The 12,474-nt window shown below is 42.1% G+C and overlaps 1 protein-coding gene across 1 annotated transcript in view; it reads right to left on the bottom strand.

The window, feature by feature from the left end:
• TNPO1 (transportin 1) overlaps positions 1-12,474 on the bottom strand; it is a 115,888-nt gene that overhangs the window by 85,565 nt on the left and 17,849 nt on the right. The window lies entirely within an intron of this gene.

Raw genomic sequence — 12,474 nt, 5'->3', positions numbered from 1 at the left:
CTGATAAACCAATCCCTCCTTCCTCAGCACAGTAGTTAGTGTCCTGTACATGTCATGAGGGATGTTTTAGCATTATGTGTTAGTCTAAAGTCTTTTCTCATATACTCCATGTCAGAAAACCACGGATATGACAGGAGCACATGCCCTTTAAAGCCCGTGTAAGCCGCAGCAGCAGCAGAAAAAGAAAAAAAAACTTTAAACAGTTGTGCAGGACTCTGAACGTGAATAATCCATCATCACATCAACTTTATATACACATAGGCCTCAGATTCAGTGGGAGCTCACAGGAGCACAGCTCCTGAACCTGAGAGTTCCACCTCCTTGTCCATTTAATAGTAGGCGCAGCTGCATAACAATCCCTGGATGAGCTCCACCACCTATTTTTCTACAAAATGACCACTGTATACACACATAACCAAGCAGGAAAAAAACTGTTCTGGAAAAATAAATTGCTTTAAAAGGTTTTAAAAGGAAAAATAAATTGCCTTAAAAGGTTTTAAAAAATGATTCCACAAAAGTATTGCTACAAAGATGTTTAATACAAACCACATAAGATCACAGCTCCTGTAAGAAGCTACCACAGCCCCATCTTCACTGTGTGACTGAAGGTAAGCCATTCTGTGGCGGGCTCTGCCTCCTGCAGCAGCCACCCATAAGGATTTTGCTCTTTTTACAGAAGCCTGCATGATATTTAAATCTCTCTTTGTAAGTTGCTGAGTGCCTGGCTTAATATAGGGTTGCCAGGTCCCTCCTGGCCACTGGCAGGGGATGGGGGGGGGAGTACACTGCCAGATCCAGGTAGGAAAACTCCTGGAGATTTGGGGATGGAGACTGGGGACTAGACAGATCTCAGTGGAGCACAACTGCATAGAGTTCATCCTCCAGATTTCCAAAGCATCCATTTTCTATGTGGGAACTGATCTCTGCAGTCTGGAAATGTGCTGTAATTCCAGGTGATCCCCTGGTCCCACTTGGAGGTTGGCATCCTTAGGCTATGCTGACCCTGTTCCCCAAAGTTTTCAAAAGCTCATAAAATACATTTAGATCCTGCTACAACCAAAAGAGTTCAGGACACTATTACATTTTTAAAAAGAAAAAAAATCATTCAATTTGACCTGATTTTAATATTTATTAATGAAACCAACTTAATCGTTTAATTAATTTTGTGAGCAAATTCAACATGAATGTTTATTCATGAATATATGTTGATGCGAAGATGGAACTACACTTGTGAGTATTCCAAAGCACTACTGAAGTCAGAGGAATGCAAGTCTGGATGACACAGAAGCATCAGTCTGGAGAAGAGGACGTTGAGGGGGGACATGATTGCTCTCTTTAAATATTTGAAGGGCTGTCACTTAGAGGAGAGCTGGGAGCTGTTCCTGTTGGCAGTAAAGGATAGGACTCAAAATAATGGTTTTTAATTAAGAGCAGGAAGGTACCAGCTGGATTTGGGGGGCGGGATAGGAGTTTTTCAACAGTGGAATCAGCTACTTGGAATCACTGGCAGTCTTTAAGCGGTGGCTGGACAAACACTTGTCAGGGATGTTCTAGGTTGATTCTGCATTGAGCAGGGGGTTGAACTAGATCAGTGGCCCCCAACCTTTTTGGCACCAGGGACCAGTTTTGTGGAAGACAATTTTACCAAGGACCGGTGTGGGGGGGGGGGCGCGATGCTGGGGATTTTGCCATCCCAGGCTGCCCCCCATGCCCACACCACATCCCTGCTCCCATGGGGGTCTTTAAATGGGGGGAAACTGGGGCTGTTTCTGCCTCTCCATCCCATTTAAAGACCCCCACTGATCAGCTGATTGGTGGAGGTCTATAAATGAGGGGTAGGCTAAGGTCACAGCAGCACTGCCCTTTCTGCAGGCCCAGGATCCTGCAAGGGGAGGCGGCCTTGGAGCGAGGCCATGCTGCCTCTTTAGTCTGGGGCTGCTCTCCTCACTCCACGGCCCAGTTGCTAGCAGGCCACGGACCGGTACTGGTCCACGGACCGGTGGTTGGGGACCCCTGGACTAGATGGCCTGTATGCCCCCTTTCAGTGCTAGCAAATTACTATTGGGCAGGGGTCTCCAATGTGGAGCCTGTGGGTGCCATGGCACCCACTACACTTGTATTTCATGGCACTGGAACCTTACCTGGCACTAGGTGGGGCTTCTGGCCTGCGAGATTTGTCTGGATTTGCAGATTTTTAAAAATGTTGCTTTGGCAACAGTTGCCACCGCAGCCCAGTCTTTCACCGTGTGAATGAAGGTAAGCTGTGGTAGCCATTCTGTGGCTGCCTTTGCCTCCTGCAGCAGCCACTCATAATGCTATGCTGTTGTGGCTGCACCTACGATGCTATGCCAGAATTCCAAAAGTGCCCACACAGGTTGGCGACCCAAGCTAAAAGGAATACCATTTTAGCATTATCTTTTATATATGATTGTGTATTTACTTCTGATCTGAACAGACAATAGGATTTCATGCTTATATTTAATTCAAGTTGGTGGTGTTGTCCCTCTATCCAGAACTTTTGGTCTCAAATCACAGAAATAATTCAATAAATCTTGTCAGTAAATATCCCATTTTCACCAGAGACAATTTTATTAGATCATTGGACAACAACAAAGGAAGAACATAAAAAGACATGATTGTCAATTGTAAAAACAGATTACAATAAAATGGAAAGATAAGAAGCTCCTACAATTCAAAGTTGTCTTAACAGGATCTGGGATTGTTTTTTATACAGTAAATTGGCCTTTTATTTATCTTATATCTCTCCTCAATTATATGAGAAAAAAGTAATACAGCTGTGGTATTCGGTTGTAACATATCTAACAGAGAATGATGTATTACCAACTAGAAGAAGAAGATATTGGATTTATATCCCGCCCTCCACTCCGAAGAGTCTCAGAGCGGCTCACAATCTCCTTTACCTTCCTCCCCCACAACAGACACCCTGTGAGGTGGGTGGGGCTGGAGAGGGCTCTCATAGCAGCTGCCCTTTCAAGGACAATCTCTGCCAGAGCTATGGCTGACCCAAGGCCATTCCAGCAGGTGCAAGTGGAAGAGTGGGGAATCAAACCCGGTTCTCCCAGATAAGAGTCCGCACTCTTAACCACTTCACCAAACTGGCTCTCCCAAACTAGTGCTGCTGTGTTGGTCTGAAGCAGTTGAACAAAGCAGGAGTCAAGGAGCACCTTTAAGACCAATCAAGTTTTATTCAGAATGTAAGCTTTCGTGTGCTCTCTAAGCACAACTCATCAGATGAGGGGATCAGGTATAGTGAGCTGAAATATATGCAGTTTGTTGATTAAGGGGGCAAACTGACTGTGATCACACACATATCCAGACCAAATGGCCAAGCCACACTGTTTTACCATGTGGTCACAGGTGCCACTTAAAGGTGCCACTTGACTCCTGCTTTGTTCAACTAACCCTGTATACCACTCAATGATATATTTTTAAGTTGGAACAACTATTGCGTTTTAACTTTGTTGTATGAAAACTTGTTTTATTTGATTTAACTTGGTATTTCTGAACAAAATATTGAGACTATACAATGAGGTTGTTTCAATTGTTTACAATTTGTATTTGATTTCTGGTTAATAATATATTTTTTAAAAAATTAACTCATTATTTAATGTCATTTGTTTAATATTTATCTAATAAATCAAGCAGCCCCATTACTTTTGCATATGACATAAAGTCAAATGTATTTTTAAGAATCTACAAGCAAAAGATAATCTCTTCCTTCTCTTATTCTCAATTATTATGACTATGCTTACATAGAAGGAAAATAAGGTTTAATTTTGTCTGGTGGAGATTGTCGAAGATTTCCTGTCAATAGTGGAAATATGTAGTTCAAACAATGCACTGTATATTTTCAATGATAAAATGGAAAGAACAGTACCAAATTTCCAGTAATTAATAAATTACTAATATGGTGAAGTAAAACAAGTCAAGATTAGCAGTATTGACAGAAAGACTTCATATTTTATTAAGAACACATTTCCTAATTTATATTCTTTGCACATTGACAAGCAGTTTTACTTTAATGGAATATTTGAATAACTTTGTTTTAATCAACTAGACTTTGCTTTTTACAGTGTGATGTGACTGAAGTACAAATGAAAAACAATTGGTTTTTAAAATATGCACCAGCACTAGTGGAGGGACAACTTGTACTGCCTTTTGAGGTTATAATCAACTCCAGCCATCTTTTGGTAACCTGAATAAGCACTTAGTAAAGCAGCCATAAGAGTTTTTTCACCACGCCATCAGGGATGCTATACCCCGAAACTTTTTAAAAACAGCATTTGCAGTGGCATGATCAGCCAGGATCTGGGTGCACAAATGGCACATTCAAGATGACCACTTTATTATGTGCTTCTTCAGTCCAGGTTGACATAAGCAACTAATTTCATAGGAGGCAAAAAAAAAAAATCATGCGAATTGGCTTCCAACCACTTTGAAAAAACCAGTAGGCTCAAAAATCTCCAGCAAAATGCACATGCCAGTTTCCTATGTTCAGAGTAACTTGACAACTGCAGCAAGAGAAATGGGATGGGGAGAACATCTCTTTCCTCTCCACTTTACTTTGACAGCAACATCACAGCTGACATATTAGCCCCTCTAACAGCTAAGACTTCCTGTCAGCCTCACAGAGAGATAGGTCAGACTCATCAAATTGATTGGCACTTCTGACTGTAGAACTAAAATGCAGAAATGCATGAAATACTTTATTGTGTTCATAAATAACCTCTCCTCTTCAAAATAAAGTGCCCAAGGGAATGTATATTAAGAAAATATACGCCTCTAAGGGTCAAAACTATCTGCCAGAGCTACATCTGTCCACAGGCTAGTCATTAACTTAAACACGTTTTCATCTGTTGTTTTTATGCTGCTTTTTCAGTCAAGCTACTTGACAAACTCCTCTGTCTCTCTTCAGGGCACGATGGCTAGTAGGTAGCCATGTAGTAGCAATTGCAGGAAAAAGAGAACACAAGTGGGACGTGAATGGTGGGCAGCTCAGAAGATGGTTCAGTTCATTCTCCCACATTTATGATGAGATAAAACTTTAATATGGGCTTAAGGAACCCCTTTAGTGGGACCCCTATATTTTCATTTAAAAGCATACAGCAATTATCCCTCAGAAATAGTCCATGGATTTTGGTCTGAAACTCAAGATAAGTCAGAGGCAGTGTTACATTGCAATCAGTTTTATCTGAGAAAACCTACAGGTTAGGAGTGAGTGCAGGGCAATTCTGGATTAAGGTTCTGTACGCATAGGACTGGGAAGCTCCTTGTGATCTATAAATATGCTATGAGATCGAGGTATAAGTGGAAGAACTGCTTGAGCCTCCAGAGGAAACAGACAGGATTATATTGCATGTCACCATCTAATGGAACATAGCCAAAATGTAAGAGGCACAATTCTACTTTACAACAGAGATGTCACCTGTAAGATTCTAATTTCTATATCATATATAATTTTGTCCCCCTTCAATCACAGACTGGTATAAATATGGCTCAGGCTGTGGGGATAAGTCAACTGCCTACTCATACAACAAACCTCATTATCCTACAGATTGAATAGAAACCTCCAAATGGGCTGTCCCAAGGCAACACTTTGGGATTGCAGCTAAAATATGAGCCTGTTAATAACAGGTGTTTGAATCAATCAAAATCATAATAGGTACACCTTCACTGGTGAGGAGATGCAGGTTAGATAAAAGGAGGCAAAGCATGCCTCTGAATAGTTGAAAGCAGTTAATTGGGGCAGTTTCAGATGGTTTATCTGAAGTACTTTACAAGCTAAACAGAACCAAAGAAAACCTGCTCTCCTATCAACAACACACTGTATCAGAAGCTTCCAGTGTCAGTAGCTCTTTTTGCACACAAGATTGTAAAGCTGTTGAAATGTATGGAACTTGGGAAAACTGAACTGTTCCTACCAGTGTCAGAGCCAGTGTGATATAGTCAGGTAGAACAAGGCGGACTTTGATTCAAATCCCTTTTCTGCCATTATGCTTACTAAATGATCTTAGGCAAGTCATTATAGTTCATTCTGAGAGGGAATTATGAATGAGTGCCTTATATTTTATAAATAAAAATAGGCACATTAGTGATGGAATTCTGTCTCCCAGAATCAAAGCTTCAACTTTCTGTCCCTTCCTTTCACCACACACACATGCAGAGAGAGAAAGGTTATTTCACCCTTGCTACCAAAAACGTGCTCTGATGCCTAAGAATTAAAATTGCCTTTAATGTCTTCAAATGACTTTCTGAGAACCTCAGGCTGCAGTACTAGGTATGCTTAGCTAGGAGTAAGTCCCAGTGAATAGATTTCTGAATAAACAAGCATGGGATTTTGATGTGCTGTATTCTTCAACCATATCTTCATGGATACCTGTCTTCTATTACCTCATAAGAACATTAGAGAAGCCATGTTAGATCAGGCCAATGGCCCATCCAGTCCAACACTCTGTGTCACACAGTGGCAAAAAAAAATTATATATATATATACACACACATACACACACACACACACACACACACACACACACATATATATATATATATACACACACACACACACACACACATACTGTGGCTAATAGCCACTGATGGACCTCTGCTCCATATTTTTATCTAACCCCCTCTTGAAGGTGGCTATGCTTGTGGCCGCCACCTCATGCAGATGTTTGTGCATGATGGCCTCATGCAGATGTTTCAGAAATTCCATTAAATAATACATTCACAGCACATGTCTAAGCAAGCATACACAGAAGGAAGTTCAACTGAATTCAATGAGATTGAAGTATGTTATGATTGCAGCTTATTGATGCAGTCCTATGCACAGTTAGCTTGAAATGTCACACTGAATAAAGTGAGACTTCCCTCTGAGAAAAAGATTCCATGTAATATTGTATAGTTTAGTCAACAGGAACAGAATGCTAGAGACAAATTATTTTCTGAGAGAAGTCCATCTGTGTGACACTAGCTGCTTTCTGAATTGCCGGCTACTGCAAAATCCTGTTAATAAACATTTAGTCAGAGCATTTGGTTAACTGTAATCCTTTATAGAAGTAATTGCAAACTATCCAGTGACAATCATGGCCTTTTAAGAAAGAGAAAATAAAGCCCTAGTTTAATGAAAGAAAGTGAAAACACTCCAGATTTTTCAACATGGCGTTTTATGTAGTGATGTCATGGTGTCATATGAGTAAGTAACATTTTATGCAAATATGGTGGATCCAATCCAGGGATCAATGATGCACTGGTAGCAAGCTACAGACCTTCTACTCTTCACATAAAACTCCCACACACCCAGAAGCAAATGGCTGACACTTGGCTAATCACCCATTGAAGGACAGGCAAAAATGGATACCTAGAATCCGCCCTTCAGCTCTGAACAGGTAATTAGTATTGTGAAAGCCAACTGGCAGCATGCCGCAACCACTTCACATCAGTCGTTTTTTTCCCAATTTAGCATCTTTTTTATACACATGCACTAACAATGAGAAAGGGAACACTCACATAAGATGGGGGAAGAAGAAGGGGCTGTGCAGGTTTTTTTTTAATGAAAAAACAGGTTGCTTACTTGTAACTGATGATCTTCGGGTGGTCACCTGTGCAGTCAGACACTTGGGTTCTGACCCCTGGCTTGAATTCGACCTCGGAGAACTCCAATAGCTAGCGTCAGCGTCTTTTTTGAAGGGCCTTTTCCTCTGCTCTAGGGAGCAGGCAGCCACTGAGCATGCCCGGAGCTGAGGAGAAAGCCCCGCCCCCGCTCAGTTTCTTCCAGCCACCGCTAGCAAGGTCATCAACAGGCAAATGGATGAAGATCCCAGCAGTGGGGAAGGCTGGGTGGGTCTGTGTGACTGCACAGATGACCACTCGAAGATCATCAGTTACAGGCAAGCAACCTGTTTATCTTCTTTGTGGTCCCTGTGCAGTTCCACACTTGGGTGACTAGTGAGCTGAAATACTCGGATGGAGGGTGCTGCATATTATGAAAAGCGACACCAAACAACCTTGACACGACTTCAGTATTGAGTGGTCAAAAGACTCAACTCTCCGAGCCCGAGCATGAAGAATATAGGATTATATAAATGGGCAGTGGGAGGACCAGATTGCAGCCATGCCAATGTCCTCCAGGGATACCCCATAGAGGGCAAAAGGAAGATGTGGTGATAGTGCTAGTGGGATGCACTCAAATCAACTCACGTGAGGAATACTTTGTGAGCTCATAAGAGAGTGCAATTGTCAAATCATCCAGTCTGAAAAAAGTTAAGAAATAAATTTGTGACCCCAAGGGGAGTAACTGAGTAGTTAACCGCGTGGTATAAGGACAACTTTCACTCCAGGAAAAATGGTATAAGGTAAATCCATATGAATTACACTGAAGGTACATGTCTGCTGCATAGACAAAAATACAAGAAGGAAAGCTGTTTCTCACAATAGGAAAAACAAGGTATGGTTCCCAAAGTTCAAAGGGGCCCACCATCCACTTAAGAATTACATGAGAAGAATTACGTGGGAAAAATTCATGATGGAATTAGAGAGGTAGATGAAGTCATATAGCATGCCTCTCACTCAAAAAGGATCTGATATCCAGTGAAAGAAGACAGTCATACCCACAACTGTATCACAGAAAGCAGAGATTCAGAAAACAGATGGTCTGTGAAAAATAACTTATCTTAGAATCAGTAAGGTAAGCCAGTTAAGGCAGGCTGTGAAAAAAGGGGGACAAAGAGTCCATTATCAAGTGATGATATACAGCATAGGTGGAAAAATGCTTCCACTCAGCCTGGTAAGACTATATAATGGTTTATTTCCAGGTATTCACAGGAATGCACAGGACCTCCTTTGGAAATGTCACTGCTTGATCCTCCAAGCAGTTAATCTGAAGCATCCCACTGTGAGGAGGTCTAGTATGAGTGTGAGATGAATGAAGGTGTTATGAGACAGATGCAGAAGCTTGACCAATCATGACTGCCAAGACTACCAAGCAGTCACCAGACTACAGATGAGCTGACCAGTAGAGGTTCCTTGGACTGAACCAGGAAACTAGTTTCCCATCCAGTGTCACAAAGAAGGGGGCATCTGTGGATGGTTGGGAAGGCAGCTATCCAGGAATGACCAAAGGCTTGGGAGACTGGCATTAGGTAGATAGTTCAGACACCTTTTGTGGTCATCTGAAAGAGGCCCAGCAAGAAAGATTGCTTGAGTGTTTGTGGCATCAAGATCAAGCACTGCAATAAGTTGGAACCTGTCCTGTGTACATCAATACCACATAATTCAAGGGCGTTCATACAGTCTGGTGGGCACTGTGCTGCCTTGGCTGCAGACATAATGAAGAGCAGTTATAAAGATCGTAGCCACTTGGATATGAAGACCTCAGAGATAGAGCAAGAGTGACTTCATTATACAATGGGCAGCCATGAACCCCAGGTAATCAATGTAGAGGACCCTGTAAGTATCCAAGCAGGCTCTTTAAGCCACAGGGAGTCACAGTGGGCTCCCCAACCCCAAAGCAAACCACTGGTTTTGAAAGTTGCGTTGAAAGAATACAACTTGTGGAGATGGAATTTTAAAGGGTCAGCCAAGGGCCAAGACTAGCCCGCAGCCATAATGTCCCACTATATGTCTTAATTTCCCACTATAATTGTAGAGGAGAACTAAGACTGTCATGGACAGTTGATGCAGGTCCACAGCCATCAACATCGCGCACTTTGTAAGACCACTGATGCTGCTGAGAATCCGAGCGGCAGAGCCTGGTATTGGTGGAGAAGCAGAGACAGCAGCAACACTATAGCCTTATGGCAAGGTAGGCAAGGTAGAACTTGGTATCCCAGAGATACAGGGATAATAACTTGGTGAGAGATGTAAAAGTGATTGCATCGCTTGGGAGCAGTGACCATAACATTATCGATTTCCCCATTTGTATAAATAGGAAGTTGTCCCAAAAGACCAGCACAACCATGTTTAACTTTAAAAGAGGTAAATTCTCTGAGATGAGGAGGCATGTGACGAGGAAACTGAAAGGAAAGGTAAATACAGTCAAAACCCTTGGGAAAGCTTGGAGGCTATTTAAAACTACAATCCTAGAAGCTCAGATAAAATATATACCACAAGTTAGGAAAGGAATGAACAGGTATAAGAAAAGGCCTGCATGGTTAACAAAGTAATGGAAGCTGTAAAAGGTAAGAAGGACTTCTTTAAGTGGTGGAAAGCTAGATTAATAAAAGTGAGCTTAATAAAAGGGAACACAGGCTGTGGCAAATCAAATGCAAGACTGTGATCAGGCAGGCAAAAAAGCGACTATGAGGAGCATATTGCAAAAAACCTAAAGACCAACAATAAAAATTTCTTCAAATATATTAGAAGCAGGAAACCAGCCAGGGAGGCAGTAGGGCCCTTGGATGACCAAGGGATAAAAGGATTACTGAAGGAGGATAGGGAAATGGCTGAGAAGCTGAATGCATGTTTTGCCTTCGTCTTCACTGTGGAAGAAGAGAAGTGTTTGCTTGCTTCAGAACCACTAATTTTGGAAGGGGTGTTGAAAGACTTGAGTCAGATTGAGGTGACAAGAGAGGAGGTCCTACAACTGATTGACGAATTAAAAACTAATAAGTCACTAGATCCAGGTGGCATACATCCAAGAGTTCTGAAAGAACTCAAAGTTGAACTTGTGGATCTCCTGAAAAAAATATGTAATCTTTCATTGAAATCTGCCTCTGTTCCTGAGGACTGGAAGGTAGCAAATGTCACCCCCCTCTTTAAAAAGGGTTCCAGAGGAGATCTGGGAAATTACAGGCCAGTCAGTCTGACTTCAATACCAGGAAAGTTGGTAGAAAGCTTTATCAAGGACAGAATGAGTAGGCACATTGATGAACACAAGTTATTGAGGAAGACTCAGCATGGGTTCTGTAAGGGAAGATCTTGCCTCACTAACCTGTTACAGTTCTTTGAGGGGGTGAACAAACATGTGGACAAAGGGGACCAATAGATGTTGTTTACCTTGACTTCCAGAAAGCTTTTGATAAAGTTCCTCATCAAAGGTTCCTTAGTAAGCTCGAGAGTCATGGAGTAAAAGGACAGGTCCTCTTGTGGATCAAAAACTGGCTGAGTAATAGGAAGCAGAGAGTGAGTATAAATGGGCAGTCTTCGCAGTGGAGGACGGTAAGCAGTGGGGTGCCGCAGGGCTCAGTACTGGGTCCCATGCTCTTTAACTTGTTCATTAATTATTTGGAGTTGGGAGTGAGCAGTGAAGTGGCCAAGTTTGCAGATGACACTAAATTGTTCAGGGTGGTGAGAACCAGAGAGGATTGTGAGGCACTCCAAAGGGATCTGTTGAGCCTGGGTGAGTGGGCGTCAACGTGGCAGATGCGGTTCAATGTGGCCAAGTGCAAAGTAATGCACATTGGGGCCAAGAATCCGAGCTACAAATATAAGTTGATGGGTTGTGAACTGGCAGAGACTGACCAAGGGAGAAATCTTGGGGACGTGGTAAATAACTCACTAAAAATGTCAAGACAGTGTGCGACTGCAGTAAAAAAGGCCAACGCCATGCTGAGAATTATTAGGAAGGGAACTGAAACCAAATCAGCCAGTATCATAATGCCCCTGTATAAATCGATGGTGCGGTCTCATTTGGAATACTGTGTACAATTCTGGACACCGCACCTCAAAAAGGATATTATAGCATTGGAAAAAGTCCAGAAATGGGCAACTAGAATGATTAAAGGTTTGGAACACTTTCCCTATGAAGAAAGTTAAAACGCTTGGGGCTCTTTAGCTTGGAGAAACATCGACTGCAGAGTGACATGATAGGTTTACAAGATTATGCATGGGATGGAGAAAGCAGAGAAAGAAGTACTTTTCTCCCTTTCTCACAATAAAGAACTCATGGGCATTCAATGAAATTGCTGAGCAGTCAAGTAAAAACAGATAAAAGGAAGTACTTCTTCACCCAAAGGGTGATTAACATGTGGAATTCACTGCCACACGAGGTGGTGGCGGCTACAAGCATAGCCAGCTTCAAGAGGGGATTGGATAAAAATATGGAGCAGAGGTCCATCAGTGGCTATTAGCCACAGTGTGTGTATGTATATAATTTTTTTTGGCCACTGTGTGACACAGAGTGTTGGACTGGATGGGCCATTGGCCTGATCCAACATGGCTTCTTTTATGTTCTTATGTTATGTTTAATAAAATGATTGACTGTTGTAAGCCCATGAAGGGCCCTATAGCCCCAAACAGCTGGGAGACTATGAAGTAGTGCAAATAAAGCCCCAGCCATTGTTGAGGTAGGCGTACTGGTACTAGAAGTTCTTTGGAAAAATACATATAGTTTGTCCTTGATGAAGAGAGATGATGGAATTAGTAGGAATTGAGACGTTCAAGGAGTCTGCAGAAGCTCTATGGTGTAACCCACCTCAGTGATGGTCAGGACACAGGCATCTATAATTATGGGTCCCT

The sequence above is a fragment of the Heteronotia binoei genome, chromosome 4 (genome assembly GCF_032191835.1).
Source record: "Heteronotia binoei isolate CCM8104 ecotype False Entrance Well chromosome 4, APGP_CSIRO_Hbin_v1, whole genome shotgun sequence".
Taxonomy (NCBI): domain Eukaryota; kingdom Metazoa; phylum Chordata; class Lepidosauria; order Squamata; family Gekkonidae; genus Heteronotia; species Heteronotia binoei.
This window is presented reverse-complemented; position numbering and strand designations above follow the sequence as displayed.